At 33.8% G+C, this 17,687-nt stretch overlaps 1 protein-coding gene across 5 annotated transcripts in view; it reads right to left on the reverse strand.

Annotated features, from left to right (window-relative positions):
• LOC121736809 (ATP-binding cassette sub-family D member) overlaps positions 1 to 17,687 on the reverse strand; it is an 80,857-nt gene that overhangs the window by 51,330 nt on the left and 11,840 nt on the right. Inside the window, exon 1 of one of the 5 annotated variants that reach the window (XM_042128212.1) lies at positions 14,680 to 14,760. The exons of the other annotated variants lie outside the window; for them this stretch is intronic. The gene's annotated coding sequence lies outside the window, so the exon portion shown is untranslated. Of the gene's footprint in view, positions 1 to 14,679; positions 14,761 to 17,687 lie in introns of those variants that run through there. 5 annotated transcript variants of the gene reach the window in all.

Raw genomic sequence — 17,687 nt, forward strand, 5'->3', positions numbered from 1 at the left:
TTTATAATATTAGTATAGATTCAGTGGGTCTGAGAATCGGCTATTCGGTACTTTTTATATTGATAAGTGCATTTGTTGAATAAATAATAGTAAATTATTACAATTCTAGACTGACGGCGACCATTGTTTGTGCGACGGGATAGTGATGGACGTTGCCACGGTGACATACTTATTTAGTCACTTCAATAAAATAATATGGGCGAAATACTTATATGGCAAAGAAACGTTCGCGGGGACAGCTAGTATGATATAATATCATAATATTTAGTTAATCGACAACAGCTGTTACGTTCCCGGCAAGAGCTGCAAGCAAATTGTGTATTTATTTTGGTTTTTAATTATTATGACAAGTACTAATTACTTCTAACACTAAGTATTCATGGAAATACATATTGTGTTATTTATAAATATATTTTAACTCGTTTAAATACAAGATAATAATTATTTTATATATCAATATCAAAAAACTTTAGTTTGGGACTTAAACGATTTTTTTTTATCCTTACGAGAAATAAAATATTCTCGATTACGTTCCGTTGACTTATAAGTTGTGTGATCATTTAAATAATTATTATTCTATGGTCATAAAAACTGTTGAAAGAAAAATCACATCAACTTCCCAAAACAATTAAGTAACTTTAAAAGCATTCATGTTTCTTAAATAATATTTAAAATCACTAAAATACAGATGAGAAACCGGTATGAGTTTGAAGAATAACTCGTGTATTTCGAAATAAAACATAATTGTTAAAGTTAAAGTTTTCACTTAAAACAGAATGGTGACGATATAATATGTATAATACTTATACTTTAATGTGTTAATATTATTAAGGATTTTCCTGTTTAATGATAATAAAAATAATTGAAAATCTATGTTCACACAAGTGTGAGATGTGCAATACGATTATAGTTTTCAAATATTTAATGACATAGGTATTATACTAATATATTTTATTATAGTCTACGAAAGTATTAATAACTAGCTGTTGCCCGCGACTTCGTCCGCGTGGACTTCAGTTTATAGCGCGCGATGTCAACAAAATTTGTGTCAAAAGCTTTTATAAAAAAAAACCCTGGTACCCCTTAAATCAAAACAGCTGTGCAGTGTGCACATAATATTTCATTTTTTTTAAATTAAACTTTATATATTATGCCAAATTTTAAAGCTTATTTAGCCCCCTTAACTTTACCCATAAACTATTTATCATTGATAGGTTTAAGGTTACGTCACTGTATAATGTATATTATAATATTAAGTACTGACTTATTAAATAACGTAGAAAAGAAATAACAATCGAAAAAATATCGGTACTCGAAGGTATGATGATACCATCTCTTATAGAAAGATGTTAGTCAAGCGTTAGCGCGATGTAAAAGACGCACGGCGCCATCTAGTATGAATTTTTGGAACTAACTTAATTTGAACAAATTTTCGTATTTTCACCCCCTTACAACCTTTTTTTCCAGTAAAAAAGTAGCCTATGTCCTTTCTCAGGCTTTAGACTATCTGTATACAAAATTTCATTACAATCGGTTCGGTAGTTTTGGCGTGAAAGCGAGACAGACAGACAGACAGACAGACAGACAGACAGACAGAGATACTTTCGCATTTATAATATTAAGTATAGATAAGTATAGATTATTAAATCTGGTAAGTACTAATACCTGCTGATAAGTAGTTTGGCATGGTTTGTACCAGCGCAACGTTACTATTGCATATTTTTAGATTAAAAAGTAGTTATTGTAAGATAATAATAATTGTAGTAGTCAGACATACGATATCGCGGACTTTTACGTTGATATTAATGTCCTCTATAAGACTATAGTACATCACTTTGCGATAAGTAAGTATAGTCTATAATTTATAAAGCATAAGCAAGAAGGAATATTTTGGTAGATTTTTCACACAATTATTAACACTTAATACGGTTCCCTTTTTTCTCTCATTAAATATAGCCTATATTCAGCAGAAATAGTGTGGATTAAAAAATATGCATTAATACTTCCATCGTGCATCGGCATCGTGGGTATCGCAGACACAATAGATCTTCAATTGTTATGCTGGCAGCCGGCTGCCGCTATTGGAGATTTATAGTTAAAGAAATTAATTAATTATAATAGCAATCAAAAATAATAGTCATTCAAAACTTATTTTAAAAAGTTCTAAAAATATTACTTTCGTAGTCATAACTTTTAAAGCTTTTTTGAAATTAGGATTATAATAATGAAGCACGATAGTCTATATCAAATCAATAAAGCAGCACCCGGCTGTCGCATAACTATTGAAAATCTATTGTGTCTGCGATTCCCACGATCGAGGTAATATTTACGTGGACTCTCCGGGCGAGTCTGTGGCACTGATAATTAAATCTCTCCCCTACCGCACGCACACCCGCGCATCGCGCCTTGACGCCCAATTCGCAACGTGCAGCAGAAATCGTAATATTTTAATTTCGCCATAACATTAAAACCAAACGTCCAATTTTAATCATTCAAAGACCAAATATTATCTACATTAACTGTACTTAGTGATGAAATAATTTATTTTGATAAGGGTCAATAGCATGATTTAAATAAACGCATTAAAATATAGTCCAAAAAAAATTCTAGATTTTTTAATAAAAAAATGGTTATTGTGCCTCACTCAACATAGATAGGTATAGTGTGTCGCGGACTTTTTTGTAGATATTTAAAAGATCTATAATTACTTAGAACATTTTATGCCTCTATCTTTTATAGTTTAGGCAGCGTACGCAAAATAAGTAACTTTTCTGGTTGATTTTTTAAACCTTGCGTCCGAAAATCCCAAATATCTTACGGAACCTTATATTTTTCCAAAATAAAAATTAGCCTATGTTCAGCAGAAATAATGCAGGATTCCAATGGTAAAAGAATTTTTCAAATCGGTCCAGTAGTTTCGGAGCCTATTCGACTCAAACAAACAAACAAACAAACAAACAAAAAATCAAATCTTTCCTCTTTATAATAGTATATTAATTAATAATAGGTGCTTAATACTTACCTAAATATTTGTGGTTACTAAATATTTTTATTCACTTCCTCTAGAGTTGTGTTAATATAAATATATCATCTAATTAATCTTATATAATATAAAGTTATCGTGTCACAATGTTGTAATTAAAATGTAAACTTTATATTTTAATCTTATTAATGCAAATCAAGGCATTATAATTTTAACTTAATCGAAAATACATATTATTACAACAACTACACAAATTAACGAATTTGAGTAATTTTTAAAAATAGTAATCAAAATTATCAACACACGTAAAAATCGAATAATGATTAAAATTACGAATTTGCGTAATGCCAAGGTCCAATTCTTATAATTATCTGCCAGATAGTATAATATGATCATATTAAGTTGGTAGTGAGATATTTTGCTGATAACAATTTTCTGCTACACTGATTATCTTATTCGGGTAGGGAATTTCTTTTGTTACGCCTATTTTTGAATTTATTAGAGTATTTCACAACAACTCACAATATCATTATTTATTAAAAAATAGTTAAAAAATCTATACAACCCTTACTAATTAAAAAATCTATACAAAGCTAATAACTGTACAAGCTCTGCTTGCCTTCTCTGGCATCTTTAAAAAGTCACATAACAAAGACAGCGTTACTTGAATTACACTAAGGGTCAATTTATATTAGCGCAGAGTCGGAGCGCATCGAAGCGAATTATTAAAACTGAACATAACAAATCCAACCTTAACTCCAAAGCTTTAACGCGCTTTATTACTTCTGAGAATTTAAAAAGGCGAGCGCATCCGCGCGAATTCGCGTGGATGCGCCCGACCAACGCTGATAGGCCTCGCAGAAGTAATGTATGCGTTACGCTCTAGAGTGAAGGTTGAATTTTCTGTGTTCGGTTTTTGGAAATTCGCTTCGCTTCGACTCTGCGCTAATATAAATTGACCCTATGCCCTAAGTAAATATTAAATTTTTTAAAGGGATAAAAACAATAAATAAAGAAATTAAAATGTTCATACTGGTATTACCATTAAAACGAGATAAAATACTTCACGTGTAGTGTACACGTGAAGTATTTTATCTCGTTTTAATTAATAGTAGCTTAAGGCGCAGACAGCTGCCAATTTGACATCTTTGTGCAGTTTTCTAGACGTATGTATTTCATTGATTGGCACAAAAAAAATATATGTGATTTTTGATTATATTTGGAAAAGCTTGTCCGATTTAAATAATAAAATAATGTACTCCTACTGGATGAAAAAAAATACCAAAGTCACATCTTTCGGGAACTTTAAACAGTTCTAACTAAAGTAATAATACAATCTATGCTTTAAAAATTTGTTTATTTGATACCTTTTACAAAAATCCAAAGATTGCCCGATTTAATTTTCGGCTCTGACATCTAGATTTCCCACAATATTTATTTTTCCTCTAACAAACGAAAAATATATCCACGCTTCTGAGTGAACATTTCACATCTCTCTCTCGCGCATGAAAACCGACAGTGTTCGCTGAGGCGCGGTGCTATGTGGACGTGTGACGGATTTCGCTCTGCCGATATTGTGATTTTAGTGTAATTGAAGCGTTTAGTTCTTAAAATTTGTATATAGGTATTTCTCATTGTTTTATAGTATATTAAGTTTATTCTGTAAATATTTTTCTATAAATATTTGAAATTATATGAGAAATTATATTGCGCGTCTGTAAAAATGGGTGACAAGAAAAAGAAAAGACGTCCAGCAAAAAAGCGACAGCTTCGTGAAAGCCACAAATACATGATGGAAGTAAAAGTAAGTTCAATTTTATCTACTTTCTAGTTGCGTACGTCTTTATTAAAAAAAAAACGAACAATTACGACCCCGAATCAAAATATTTCGTCACTCTCAATGTGTTTTAGGATAGCCAGGATCGTTGTGTCAAATAAAACATAAAAAAACTGTATTACGATTGATTACGATTTACGAAAATCCTCTAAGATTCGAACCATAGACCTTGGAAATTGACATAATAATGTTATCACAATCGTTGTGATAACATTATATCAATTTCCAATCGGCCTATGGTTCGAATCTTAGAGGATTTTCGTAAATCGTAATACAGTTTTTTATGTTTTATTTTATCACTGATAATAATTTTGCTTTGTATCTGAACATTTATGTTGGAGTTTTGCACTCCAAAATAAATGTTCAAAAAGTTAAAAAATCACCACTCATAAAGTTGATTATTTCGTTAGCCTAAATAAGTTTTAGCGTCGCGCGTCGGGGATCGTTCTGATAAATCAATATTCAATCGGTCTATGGATCGAGTTTCAGAGAATTTTCGTAATACTTTTTATGGTTTTTTTTATCACTATTAGCACAGAATAAATAATAGTACAAGTACTATAATTAGGTACTATAAGTTCATTTTGCTTTGAATCTGAAGTTTTATTTAGGCCTTTATTATTTAAATTTTTATTTCAGGCGGCGGAAAACCATGGATAGTGCAATTATTGATAACCCAAATGAATCACCAAATTCCAATTCAGATCCAGCGGCAGGTAGTATGTTGGAAAGGTAATATAAGTTTATTTATCTACTTATTATAAGTTGTAACCAAACGTCCTTCACGACTACGAAACACAGCGCAAGGGCTGTTTCACGCCGGTTTTCCTGTGAGTCCGTGGTATTTCTCTGGTCGAGTCGGCCCATTCGTGCCAAAGCATGGCTCATTCATTGTATTTTTTATGATCCAGTTTATCTATTACAAGCTATTTTAGCCTTTTTATGATATTATTATGATTTAATTTTTTTCCAGTCGACCGAAAACGATGGAATTAGATAATAACACAGTGGAAAATGTAGCAAATGCCGATCGCAATATAGCGACGGGTAGTATTTTAAAAAGGCAAGTATATTTTTACAATTACGATAGGCTAGGTAAATATAGATATAATAAGTTTATTACTATTTGAGCGCGATGCGATTGCGCGATTCTTTCAGCTCTATTCAAGGACATGCTCCGTAAGGGCCGGGACACAAAATCACGGCACGACGACGCGACGTCCTACGGCGCCGGACCGTGTTTTTGTGTCCCGGCCCTAATAGGGTGCGGCTTCACTGCGGAGTAGGGGTGAGCGTTATTTCACGTCACTATAATAGTTACAATAACTAGCTACATACAGTAACCGAATAACTAGTTTCGAGTCGTATTTATATAGTAGAGTAGTGATTTTTGTAACGTTTTTATTGCATTGGGTGGTATGAAGTTCCGTCGAGCGATCGTCGCGTTGTTTCGTTTGGAGTCGCAGCTAGCGCCCGCCGCCCACTGCACCGGTCGACCTAGCGAGCGACAGCGAGTTTGCTATAGTCCGCGCGGAACTAGTTGGCCGCGCCGCCGGTATGTGAGCATACCGGCGGCGCGGCCAACTAGTTCCGCGCAGATTACCTAGCAAAAATATTAATTAGTTTATATCAATACTAATATTATAATTGGGAAGAGTTTGTTTGTTTGTTTGAACGCGCTAATCTCAGGAACTACTGGTCCGATTTGAAAAAAGGCTATAGGCTATAGGCCCGCGCGCGCGCCTCATCCCGGCGTCACCCCCTTTCATTCCCCCGCGCCGCGAGTGACCTTTCTGCAACGATTTTAAATGGGATAAAATATTGTCATTTAAAAAAAATAACACCCATTTTTTGGTTAAATGGGCTCTCCTAATGATACCTAAGCCCTGTGGGGCTAAAATGGTAATATTTAGCAATTCCTCTCAATCAATTCAGCAAATGAATTGTCAAAACTGACAAATGTCAAATCAGTGCAAAAATACAAAAATGAATTGCAAGCAGAGTTGCATTTTGCGATATTAGAGAAATGAATCATATTATGATTCGTCTCATGATTCAACAAAGCGACCATTTTAGCCCCGCTGGAATAATTGGGCAGGAAGGTTTAATTGAGAATGTTACTAGGTATGCCAAATTGCTTGAAATTTTGTCACAGTAAAGCCTGTATGTATACAAATACACTAGTTTTTGTTGCAGTCAAAAATACCTTGTAGTTTTGATTTTATAGGCATTCAAAGTTTCGAAAAATATCGATTCCCGCTAACAACCCGCGACCGCTTGTGACGTCATATCACATTTTTTCCGCGTGGGTCCTATACAATAAACGTGATTTTTTGCTCTATCTCAATAACGGCAACAGGTAGGCACTTGAAATTTTCACCGAGGCCTTAATTATATGTGTACTTTAATAATTAATAATAATATTATATTATGTTACTAATCGGACTCACTTATGAATACACATACCGTTATAGTGCAAAATAGGCCAAAATTTGTGATTTTTGTATAGGAGCCCCCCTTAATTTTTTATTTTATTATAATATTATTATTGATTATTAAAGTACATATATAATTAAGGCCTTGATGAAAATTTCAAGTGCCTACCTGTTGCAGTTATTGAGATAGAGCAAAAAATCACGTTTATTGTATGGGGCCCGCGCGGCGAAATTGTGATATGACGTCACACCGTTACCGGGCGCCCGCGTCGTACAGTTACAACTTGTTTCGTCGGTTAAAAATCACATAACGACCCACCCCTACTGCGGAGTGCAGCGTATTAGCCTAATAAAATTTTTAGTATACCTTTTTAATGAAATTAGAAGGCAAACGAGCCAAAGGCTTTTTTAAATATTGAGTTCTGTATAATTTTATCCTAATTCCTATTTCCCAATAATCGAAAAGTTAATCATTTTAATTTATGAAATTTTGTGGTGATCCAGTTTTTAAACTGTTGTTAAATGTCGATGTCTCAAAGTATAAACTTACTTACACGCTGGAAGAAAAAAGTACCCATGACACTGGACTATGTAGTTTGGAGGCTGAATGTGATGCTGAAAAGCTTATTGTTGAAACTACACTTCCTCAGAAGAAACCTGATGTCGGAAGAAGAATTATAAGTGTTTCATATTTTTATAAGAGGTTGCAAGAAATTTCTCATCATGGTCCTCTTGGATGTGCTTTAACTGACATAGAACTAGTAGGTGAAAAGCAAGATGGCCTCAATTCAAAATTCACATTTCTATGCATACTTTGCAATCTAATATTGATAATTGATAGTGACTCAAATGAAGACCATTACATGCCTATCAATAATAATAAGGCAATATTCGTAACCTGAAATATGGAGCTGCCCTTGCACCTTATAAAACCAGGAGTGATTTTTGTCTATATTTAATTTGCCCTGTTTATCTATTTTCCAAAATGTTACTTTTTGTTGTGTTATAGCAGCGTCTACTCCAATGTTATATGCTGTGATGGGACATTTAATTTCTAAAATAGTTTTTTCATCGCAAATTCCATCGGGCGTTGCTCCTAAAAATGGCAAGTCTGTATCTATAAATAGCCCGCAAGGCTTTACTTTAATTCCTTCTTGTAATTCTAAATCTCTTATTGCTTGTTTTTAATTTTCTTGGCCATGTTTGATAGAAGAAACGAAGCTTATTTTTTTTTAATATAAAATGTCTTTTACTAGGTTAGCACTTGCAGTGTTGGGTCTTCTTTTTATCACCCGGCCAAAGTTTTCTAATAATTTTCTAATAACTTCATCATGATCACGCTTTGGGTCAAATTTGTGTCTTTGATGGGATATTTCGTATCAGTTTGTAAATTTTTAGCCTATTACAGAAGTTCCGAAGTGGGTGATTTCGGCATTCAATTTTCTCGACACAGGGTTTGTACGTGTTCCTTGTTGAGAGTTCACTGTAAAAGTAGCAGCGCTGAAAGACCTAATTTTTTTTTCTTTTGTATGGGGAAACTCGTGACACTTGCCCTTGCTCATACAAAAGAAAAAAAAACCTCTTTCAGAGCTGCTACTTTCACAGTGAACTCTCTACAAGGAACACGTACACACCCTAAAGTATTATCACTTGTTTTTGTTACATACTGTATATATATATATTAATCCGTTAATCGTTAATTAACGAAGTTAACATTTTGATTAACGGATTAACTTTTAAGTTAACTTTTAAAAATATTAACGGACTGGTTAACTTCCGTTAATATGCAGAAGTCCGTTATTCGTTAATCCAATGCCTACTATTTACCGCACGGCACCGCGGCGCCGCGCGAAAACAGGTTCAGACGAAACAAAAATAATACTAGATAAATATACATTTTCAGGCGCATGCGAGTGAGAAGATATTTGTTTCGTTTTATCATTTCATTATGTTGATAAAGAAGAGTGCAGTATAATTTAGTTACCTAACTAAATTATACTGCACTCTTCTTTATATATATATATATATATATATATATATATATATATATATATATATATATATATATATATATATATATATATATATATATCTTAATATATATATTTCTTGTGTGCGTGTGTATGTGACTGAACTCCTCCTAAACGACTGGACCAATTTTGATGAAATTTTTTGTGTGTGTTCGTGGAGATTCGAGAATGGTTTAGATTTACAGTTTGGTCTACTGGAAAATGTTTTTTCAATTGATTTCTTATTTATAAGGAGTTGTTGATTTTGGAATGTTTTACATTAGATCCGGCGGACGGCGCTATCATCGCATTCAATATTATTCTATTTCAATTTTAGTTTGTCCTGACAGATGGTGCTACGATTAATTTGAAAAAAATTTTGTTATTCAATTCATGTGCTGATTAAAATATTAAATAAATATCACATAGGCTACAATTTTAACCGACTTTCAAAATGGGGGAGGTGTTATGTTCGTTTTCTTATATTCAACGATTACTCCGCCGTTTGTTAACCGATTTTCAAAATTTTTCTTTTGGTATATAGGGTATCATCCCAATTTGGTATTATATTCAGAAAAGTGGTGATCTGATGAAGGATCCATAAGTAATCGAGGGAACTCCTCAAAACTTATAGGGAAACATATGGTGACTACGGTTTCGTGAGAAGTATTCTAAGCATATGCTACCAACAAGTAAGATTTTGCACCGAGATATACCTGGTATACCGTGGTTCGGAAGGTGCTGAGAAAATTCCTGATTCTTTATAGATACAAGTTTGGGAGTTTCGGCGTTGTTTTAAGAACAGAAAGCATATGCTACTATGCAAATTACATTCTTCATCATCATCATCATCATCATCACTACCATATTATACCATTTCATAGTCTTTTAGATCGAGACTCGAGTTTGTCAAGCGATAATTAAAAAAAATCTATATCTACCTAATATTATAAACCTGAAGAGTATGTTTGCTTGAACGCGTCAATCTCAGAAACTACAGGTCCGATTTAAAAACTTATCTCAGTGTTAGATAGATCATTTATCGAGTAAGACTCATCATTTATCGAGAAGGTTATATTATATTATTACTCTAAGACTAATACGACAGAAGAAACTCAGGAAAATGTGGGAAAAACGGGGGAAATATTTTTTATGGGAAAATGTACCTACGGATTCTGTAAAATTTCTAATTTACGCGGGCGAAGCCGCGCGGGACATCTAGTATATATATATATTTCTTGTGTGCGTGTGTATGTGACTGAACTCCTCCTAAACGACTGGACCAATTTTGATGAAATTTTTTGTGTGTGTTCGTGGAGATTCGAGAATGGTTTAGATTTACAGTTTGGTCTACTGGAAAATGTTTTTTCAATTAATTTCTTATTTATAAGGAGTTGTTGATTTTGGAATGTTTTACATTAGATCCGGCGGATGGCGCTATCATCGCATTCAATATTATTCTATTTCAATTTTAGTTTGTCCTGACAGATGGTGCTACGATTAATTTGAAAAAAATTTTGTTATTCAATTCATGTGCTGATTAAAATATTAAATAAATAACACATAGGCTACAATTTTAACCGACTTTCAAAATGGGGGAGGTGTTATGTTCATTTTCTTATATTCAACGATTACTCCGCCGTTTGTTAACCGATTTTCAAAATTTTTCTTTTGGTATATAGGGTATCATCCCAATTTGGTATTATATTCACAAAAGTGGTGATCTGATGAAGGATCCATAAGTAATCGAGGGAACTCCTCAAAACTTATAGGGAAACATATGGTGACTTCGGTTTCGTGAGAAGTATTCTAAGCATATGCTACCAACAAGTAAGATTTTGCACCGAGATATACCTGGTATACCGTGGTTCGGAAGGCGCTGAGAGAATTCCTGATTCTTTATAGATACAAGTTTGGGAGTTTCGGCGTTGTTTTAAGAACAGAAAGCATATGCTACTATGCAAATTACATTCTTCATCATCATCATCATCATCATCACTACCATATTATACCATTTCATAGTCTTTTAGATCGAGACTCGAGTTTGTCAAGCGATAATTAAAAAAAATCTATATCTACCTAATATTATAAACCTGAAGAGTATGTTTGCTTGAACGCGTCAATCTCAGAAACTACAGGTCCGATTTAAAAACTTATCTCAGTGTTAGATAGATCATTTATCGAGTAAGACTCATCATTTATCGAGAAGGTTATATTATATTATTACTCTAAGACTAATACGACAGAAGAAACTCAGGAAAATGTGGGAAAAACGGGGGAAATATTTTTTATGGGAAAATGTACCTACGGATTCTGTAAAATTTCTAATTTACGCGGGCGAAGCCGCGCGGGACATCTAGTATATATATATATATATATATATATATATATATATATATATATATAGCTGGGCACCGTTAATCAATTATATTATGCATATTCAGTAGGTTTGAGAATCGGCTACTGGGTACTTTAAATATTGATAAGTGCATTTGCCATGGTGACATACTTACCTATTTACGGCCGTTCCCAATATTTGATCTATCTCTGGTTTTGCCCTACTAGAGATAGGAATAGCTCACAATTGACAAAATATATGTCTCTAATGTCTAATGTGAGCTATTCATATCTCTAGTAGGGCAAAACCAGAGATAGATCATATATTGGGAACGGCCGTTAGTCACTTAATTAAAATAATAATATTATCGTAAATATAATATTATGGCAAAGCAACGTTTGCCGGGACAGTAAAAAACGATTCCTGAATTTTGTTTTATTTCTTGCTGTACTTATGTAATTGTAATTTTAATGTAAATTGTAATGTAACAGAAAAAATGTTTATGAAAAAAATTGAATGTTTTTACGCAGTTGGGTTTTGTCATTATTTTATAATATAATAGGTATTTTATAAAAGAATAACTGTGTTTTATTTACCATAAGTAAGCCTTACACGTCTACCGGGGACGGGAGAGATCCACCTGTACAGCACGCAGGTATGCCTGCACATGTATACCGGTATGTGTGTGGGACCTGGTCGCCTGCGCAGGTCCAAAAAACTGCACAGGTATATTCCCTCACACATTCCGGTCTACCTGCGTAACGTGTATGGCTTACATTACTACCACAATAGACATAACGAATCAGTATAATATCGACTTCAAACTTTTAAAGATTCCCGCGTATCCTCGAGGACAAACGTGCATTTTTTGTAAGGTTCAAGCATTTATGCACTTTAGTTTAATGATTATAAAGTTTATTTTCAAGTGCGTTAATATTACCTCTCCGCTGTGCTCCGTTCTATCTGCATTCTGCACTAATCTTCCGCACTCTTATAGTTCGCTCACGGAAGTATAGTACATACTCGTAGTATTTATTTATTACGCGCCATCTATTGAAATCTCTATGCGACAGCTCAATATTAATCAAACCTATCTTTTAGAAGTTCCCGGTTTAGCCGCTAGCAAAGCTGGCGCTGTCTTATCGGACAATTAGGGGGCGTGGCTTAGAAATGCGAATCCTCAAGGTCATTGGCAGTTGTCAGCGTCTTAAAAAGAAACACAACTTTAAGCACACACAAGGAAAATGCCTTAACTGTATGAAAACAACGCTTTGACAAAATATACCTAGTAATGACAAAAAATAATTTATATAAACGGTTAACGGAGTTTATTATTTAATCACAATCAAATTCAAATTAGCTTATCGTATCGATTAAATGATTTGTAGCAATTATTGAAAATAGAATAAAGGCCACGTGTGATTTAATTATACAATCGCAAGTAGTAAAATCAGAGTTTTACGTTTTTTTACGTAACTTTCATAAGTAACTTGTAATATTATGAGTTATGACTTATGAGTTATGACGTTTATACTACGTGTATGTAGTGACATTTTTGTTTCCATTCAGTTCATTTAGGTTCTTAAAAAATATCGATAATATTACTTACTAAAAATATGTTTTTAGTAAGTAATATTATGGTAAAAAAAATATCGATATCGCGAAAAGTTGAAGTTCTTGGGAACTTCAACTTTGGAACACGGGCTAGGGTTGGCCCTAGCCCGTGACCGGAACGAAAGCATTGCGCAGGGGCACAATCGTTCATAGCATAATATTGTGATTTGTGACTTATGTGTTTGGTTCGTAACTCTAGTGATTACAACTACAAAGAGATATTTTTAAACATTAAAATGATTGGAATAACGCACTGTACACACACTGATTAACCATGTCACCGAACACGTAGAGCATCGGTCATTGAACTATCTCTATACATACTAATACATAATATAAAAATATTATTATAAATGTAAAAGTGTGTCGATCTGTCTGTTTACTACTACTAATGGTAATAGCCATTAATAAGCCCCCTGTACACATTGGGCCAATGCATTGGGCCAGTGCAGTCAATGTGTAGAGTACAAAAAGTCGCTCACACTTTATGGCTAAGTAGGCCCGTACGCGTTAGCAAAATGCGTACGGCTTTTTAGGGTTCCGTACCCAGAGAGTAAAAACGGCACCCTACTACTAAGACTTCGTTGTCTGTCCGTCTGTCCGTCCGTCTGTCTGTCTGTCTCCAGGCTGTAACTCAAGAACGGTAATAGCTAGAGATGTGAAATTTTCACAGATTATGTATATCTGTTGCCGCTATTACTTGCCAATAGGTAGTAAACATGAACTAACCGCATAACGGCTCATCCAAACCATAAAGTTAACAACTAAATACAGTAAATATACTAAATAGCAAAAACCGCATAAATTATTATTTGACAAGGATATCTGGTCAATTTGTGAACTAGCAACAGACACAAGGTCGGGTGTTGCAAGCGCTTGCAACACCAAACGCAGCCTCGGAAAGTACAAGTATATAAACCTCTTCATCGATAACTTTATAATTTCCTTTTTTAATTACTTTTTTTTTAATTTTTAAATTGCCGAACAACTACAGATGCAAAAACCAAAGCAGAATCTATGAATACAAGGCTTCTGAATTTTTAAGCCAGGGGATTATCTGTTGAATAGAGTAACGTTTTTCAACTCTTTTATTAACAAGCAATAAGTTAATATTAAAGAGTTTATATCAGCCAATCAGAAAGTTTAAGTTTAAAGTACACCCAGGTTTTCTACTTGAGTAGATCCACTAGCACTTAGCGTTGGTAGGCGGTTGGTGAAACGGGCACCAAAAGCTGAATCATTCTGACGTCAAAAATTTCTTTTCTTATAACCATAGAGTCCATAGACCGCTGGTTAGGTAGACTAACAACCGAAGTACGGTTGAGTATCAGTAGAAAAATAGCATGCAAATGATTACATACATTACTTCTAAATAGGAAGGAACACGTCGTAAGCTGCCAAGCGTGACGCGGTTGCACGCGAGTTGATCCTAACTGGGCATCATCATAAAATGGTCCACTTACATCCGGGCCGGATCGATTTTTATAAGTTGATTCGATCTTCGAACTGTCTTACTCGCACGTGAGATAGCATATTATAAGTAGTCTGCGATCAACATTCGAGGTAACATTTTAAACTTTCGCGTTGCATTATAATTAAACTTTTTAATCACACACAACACAAATATTGGACAACTCGAGGGTAGTCGTAGAACCGACCGCCCCGTGCAAACGAAGACGTCGCGCTCCTGCAGTCCCCTCGTGACCACGGCCGTTGCAACACAGCCGAAACGTCGAGAAAAAGTATGTACTCGTAGTATCATTACTACTTAAATAAGTCGCGTTAAGTCCCGATTAAAAACATTCGAGGTAATATGAGAATCAACAATCAGCATTTTGATGGTGGGACCGTAATTTAATTATGTAGTGAGTTCTACCTCTATGACTCGGTAAGTTTTAACCAGTAACGTTAAAAACAGGTAGAAGGACCTTAGTAAGTCACAACTTAACAGAGGTACTGTTATGTTGTGAGTTGTGACTTACAAGAATCGTGCCCTAGATATAGAACTACCGATGGTAAACAGAAAACTCTTGTTATGACGTCCTCCTTTTTGGAAGGCGGTTAAAAATGTGAAGGTTCAACTAAATCCTTTTGAATATCTACTATTTAGATTTAATAAACAGTTTCTTTTCTTAGATTTAAGGAAAACCTTTTAACAAGAACTAGGGCATTGCTAGGGCTATTAAGTCGGACGGGGTTTATCCCAAGGCCTCTGTATCCTGTGAGTTTAATTTTAGCTAAATCGTTTTAGCAGTTATTGCGGGAAAGATAAAAATATATCCGTTGATTCTCAGAAACTTTCTAGTCTTTAATCACATCTCACTAATATTATTTAAAGACTGCGGGTAATGCGGGTTCAACCATAGTTCTTCTTCATCAGAAAACTATTGAGCAGATTTAACCATTTATTTATTTATTTATTTATTTATTTATTTATTTCTTTTCTCTTATAATATACATAACAGTTATACACTTCCTGCAAAACTGCTTACGCAGTTTGACTGCAAGTTACAGTCTCTTTAATGTTTAAATATCTAAATACTTATTACTTATATTACTTACTATGGCAGTGGTTAAGAGTTAAGACTTAAGGCTCTGAATTAACTCTTAGGCAACCTTATATTGCTGTATTATGAATCCCACGTTAGTAAATAGTACTTAGTACTATCCCAAAGTCCCAAGTTAGTAGGGTTCTGGATTACACCATATAAACTCCACTTTCTAATTGATTTGTTAACTCATAAAGTAACGTCTTCACATCAATTTGAACCGATTGACCTCAATATCTAGCTTCTAGATCAAGACTTAGATCTTACTTATTTAAAAACTGTTGTGAAAGGCACTACGACCTTAGACGTTCTATTAGTCAAGCTCAGAACTAGAACACCTATTAGAACTTAGTTTATAGATATTTAACTTTTTACATGTCCTCTTATATTAGGATGACTGATGAGCCCTTTATTTCAGATATCGAGACATACTATTATATTTCTGCAATGTTTTCACGCAGTACCAGAATAATGTACAATAAACAAAAAGTTTTGTATGACGTACCTAAAGGCATCGACTTTGATTAGTGATTGGTGCAGGTTATTAGTGATTAGATTAGGGATTATTTAAAAATAAAAGACTTGCACTAATCTGTCATTGTTCACACTTATTTTCTCCTGATTACTAATCACCTGCCATAATCACTAATCAAAGTGAATACAGTCCCTTACTTTCTCTTGATTACGTACTAATGACCTGCACTTATCACTAATCAAAGAGAATTCAGGCCATTTGACAAATTTTCTGTCGATATAATAATAATAATATGTATATTCTGACCTGACGTGTGCAACATGCCGGGATTTTGGTCGTATTATTTACCGTATGAGCTAGTAACCCTCTACTACGACCTTTGCGTAATATTCCCTATTGTTAAGATTCGGACATGTCAGTCATTCTTGAAATCAGGCCTTTCCATTTTTTTGGTAAAAAGTGGGCCCCGTGCGTGTTCTTCTCGACGGGTTAGTTCCTGAACCGGCGGTAGGCATCATGTAGACGTTCAGAGAATATTTGAAAAAAAAAATCTGCATTAAAAAATTGAGTTTAAGTTTTTTTTTCTATTTTATTATATTTTTATCATTTTACAGAGTACAGACTACAGATACGAACAAGAGAAAACTTTAGAGAGCTGAGGCTGAGAGGTGCAAACAAATAACAATAATAATTATTAACACCAGTTCATCACAGAAGATTAGGGTTGGCAGTTTTTACTTTCGACAACAAATATTTTGACTGTTCCGTTAAGAATTATTCTTGAATTACTTTATTAGTTAATATTAATTAGAATTCGGTAGTACCTATGCATTTAACATAATATTACTATGATTATTTTTTTGTAACGTAAAATATAAGAAATTTATTTTGAATTCGACATGCATCTTTTAATTATTTTGATAGGCAATGTCCCTTTAATGAAATCAATATTTAATTTAAATAGGACTCACTTTATTTAAACTTTAAACGTCGATAAGCCAATACATCAATTTGATAGATCATCATCATCACAACCATAATTATACCATGGGTAATCACATTATGACCCAATTATTCAATTATTGGTACTTTTCGTAATATTTTGCATCGAAACAGATGTTTCTGATGATAATTTCGCTGTTTGTGGACGGATTTTCAAAATTCTTGTGTTGTTGTATAGGTTAATAAAACGTCCATCCATCATCGCTCAGGCAAACTACAACGAAATGCTTTTGGCTAGCGTTCAATTTAAAAGGTTTTATTTTCAATTTACAACTGTTGAAATATGCAATCATAAGTTTCTCGCAAAAAATTTGGCAACATTATGTGCTAACTCTTAATCGATGTTAAAAGGTGAACCAATGCACCGCTGCATTTCTCGTGTGTGCCAACCCTGGCGTAGAAAGTAACAGATATAACCAGTATCATACTCAATACTTTAAATTTA

Source organism: Aricia agestis, chromosome 19 (genome assembly GCF_905147365.1).
Source record: "Aricia agestis chromosome 19, ilAriAges1.1, whole genome shotgun sequence".
NCBI lineage: Eukaryota > Metazoa > Arthropoda > Insecta > Lepidoptera > Lycaenidae > Aricia > Aricia agestis.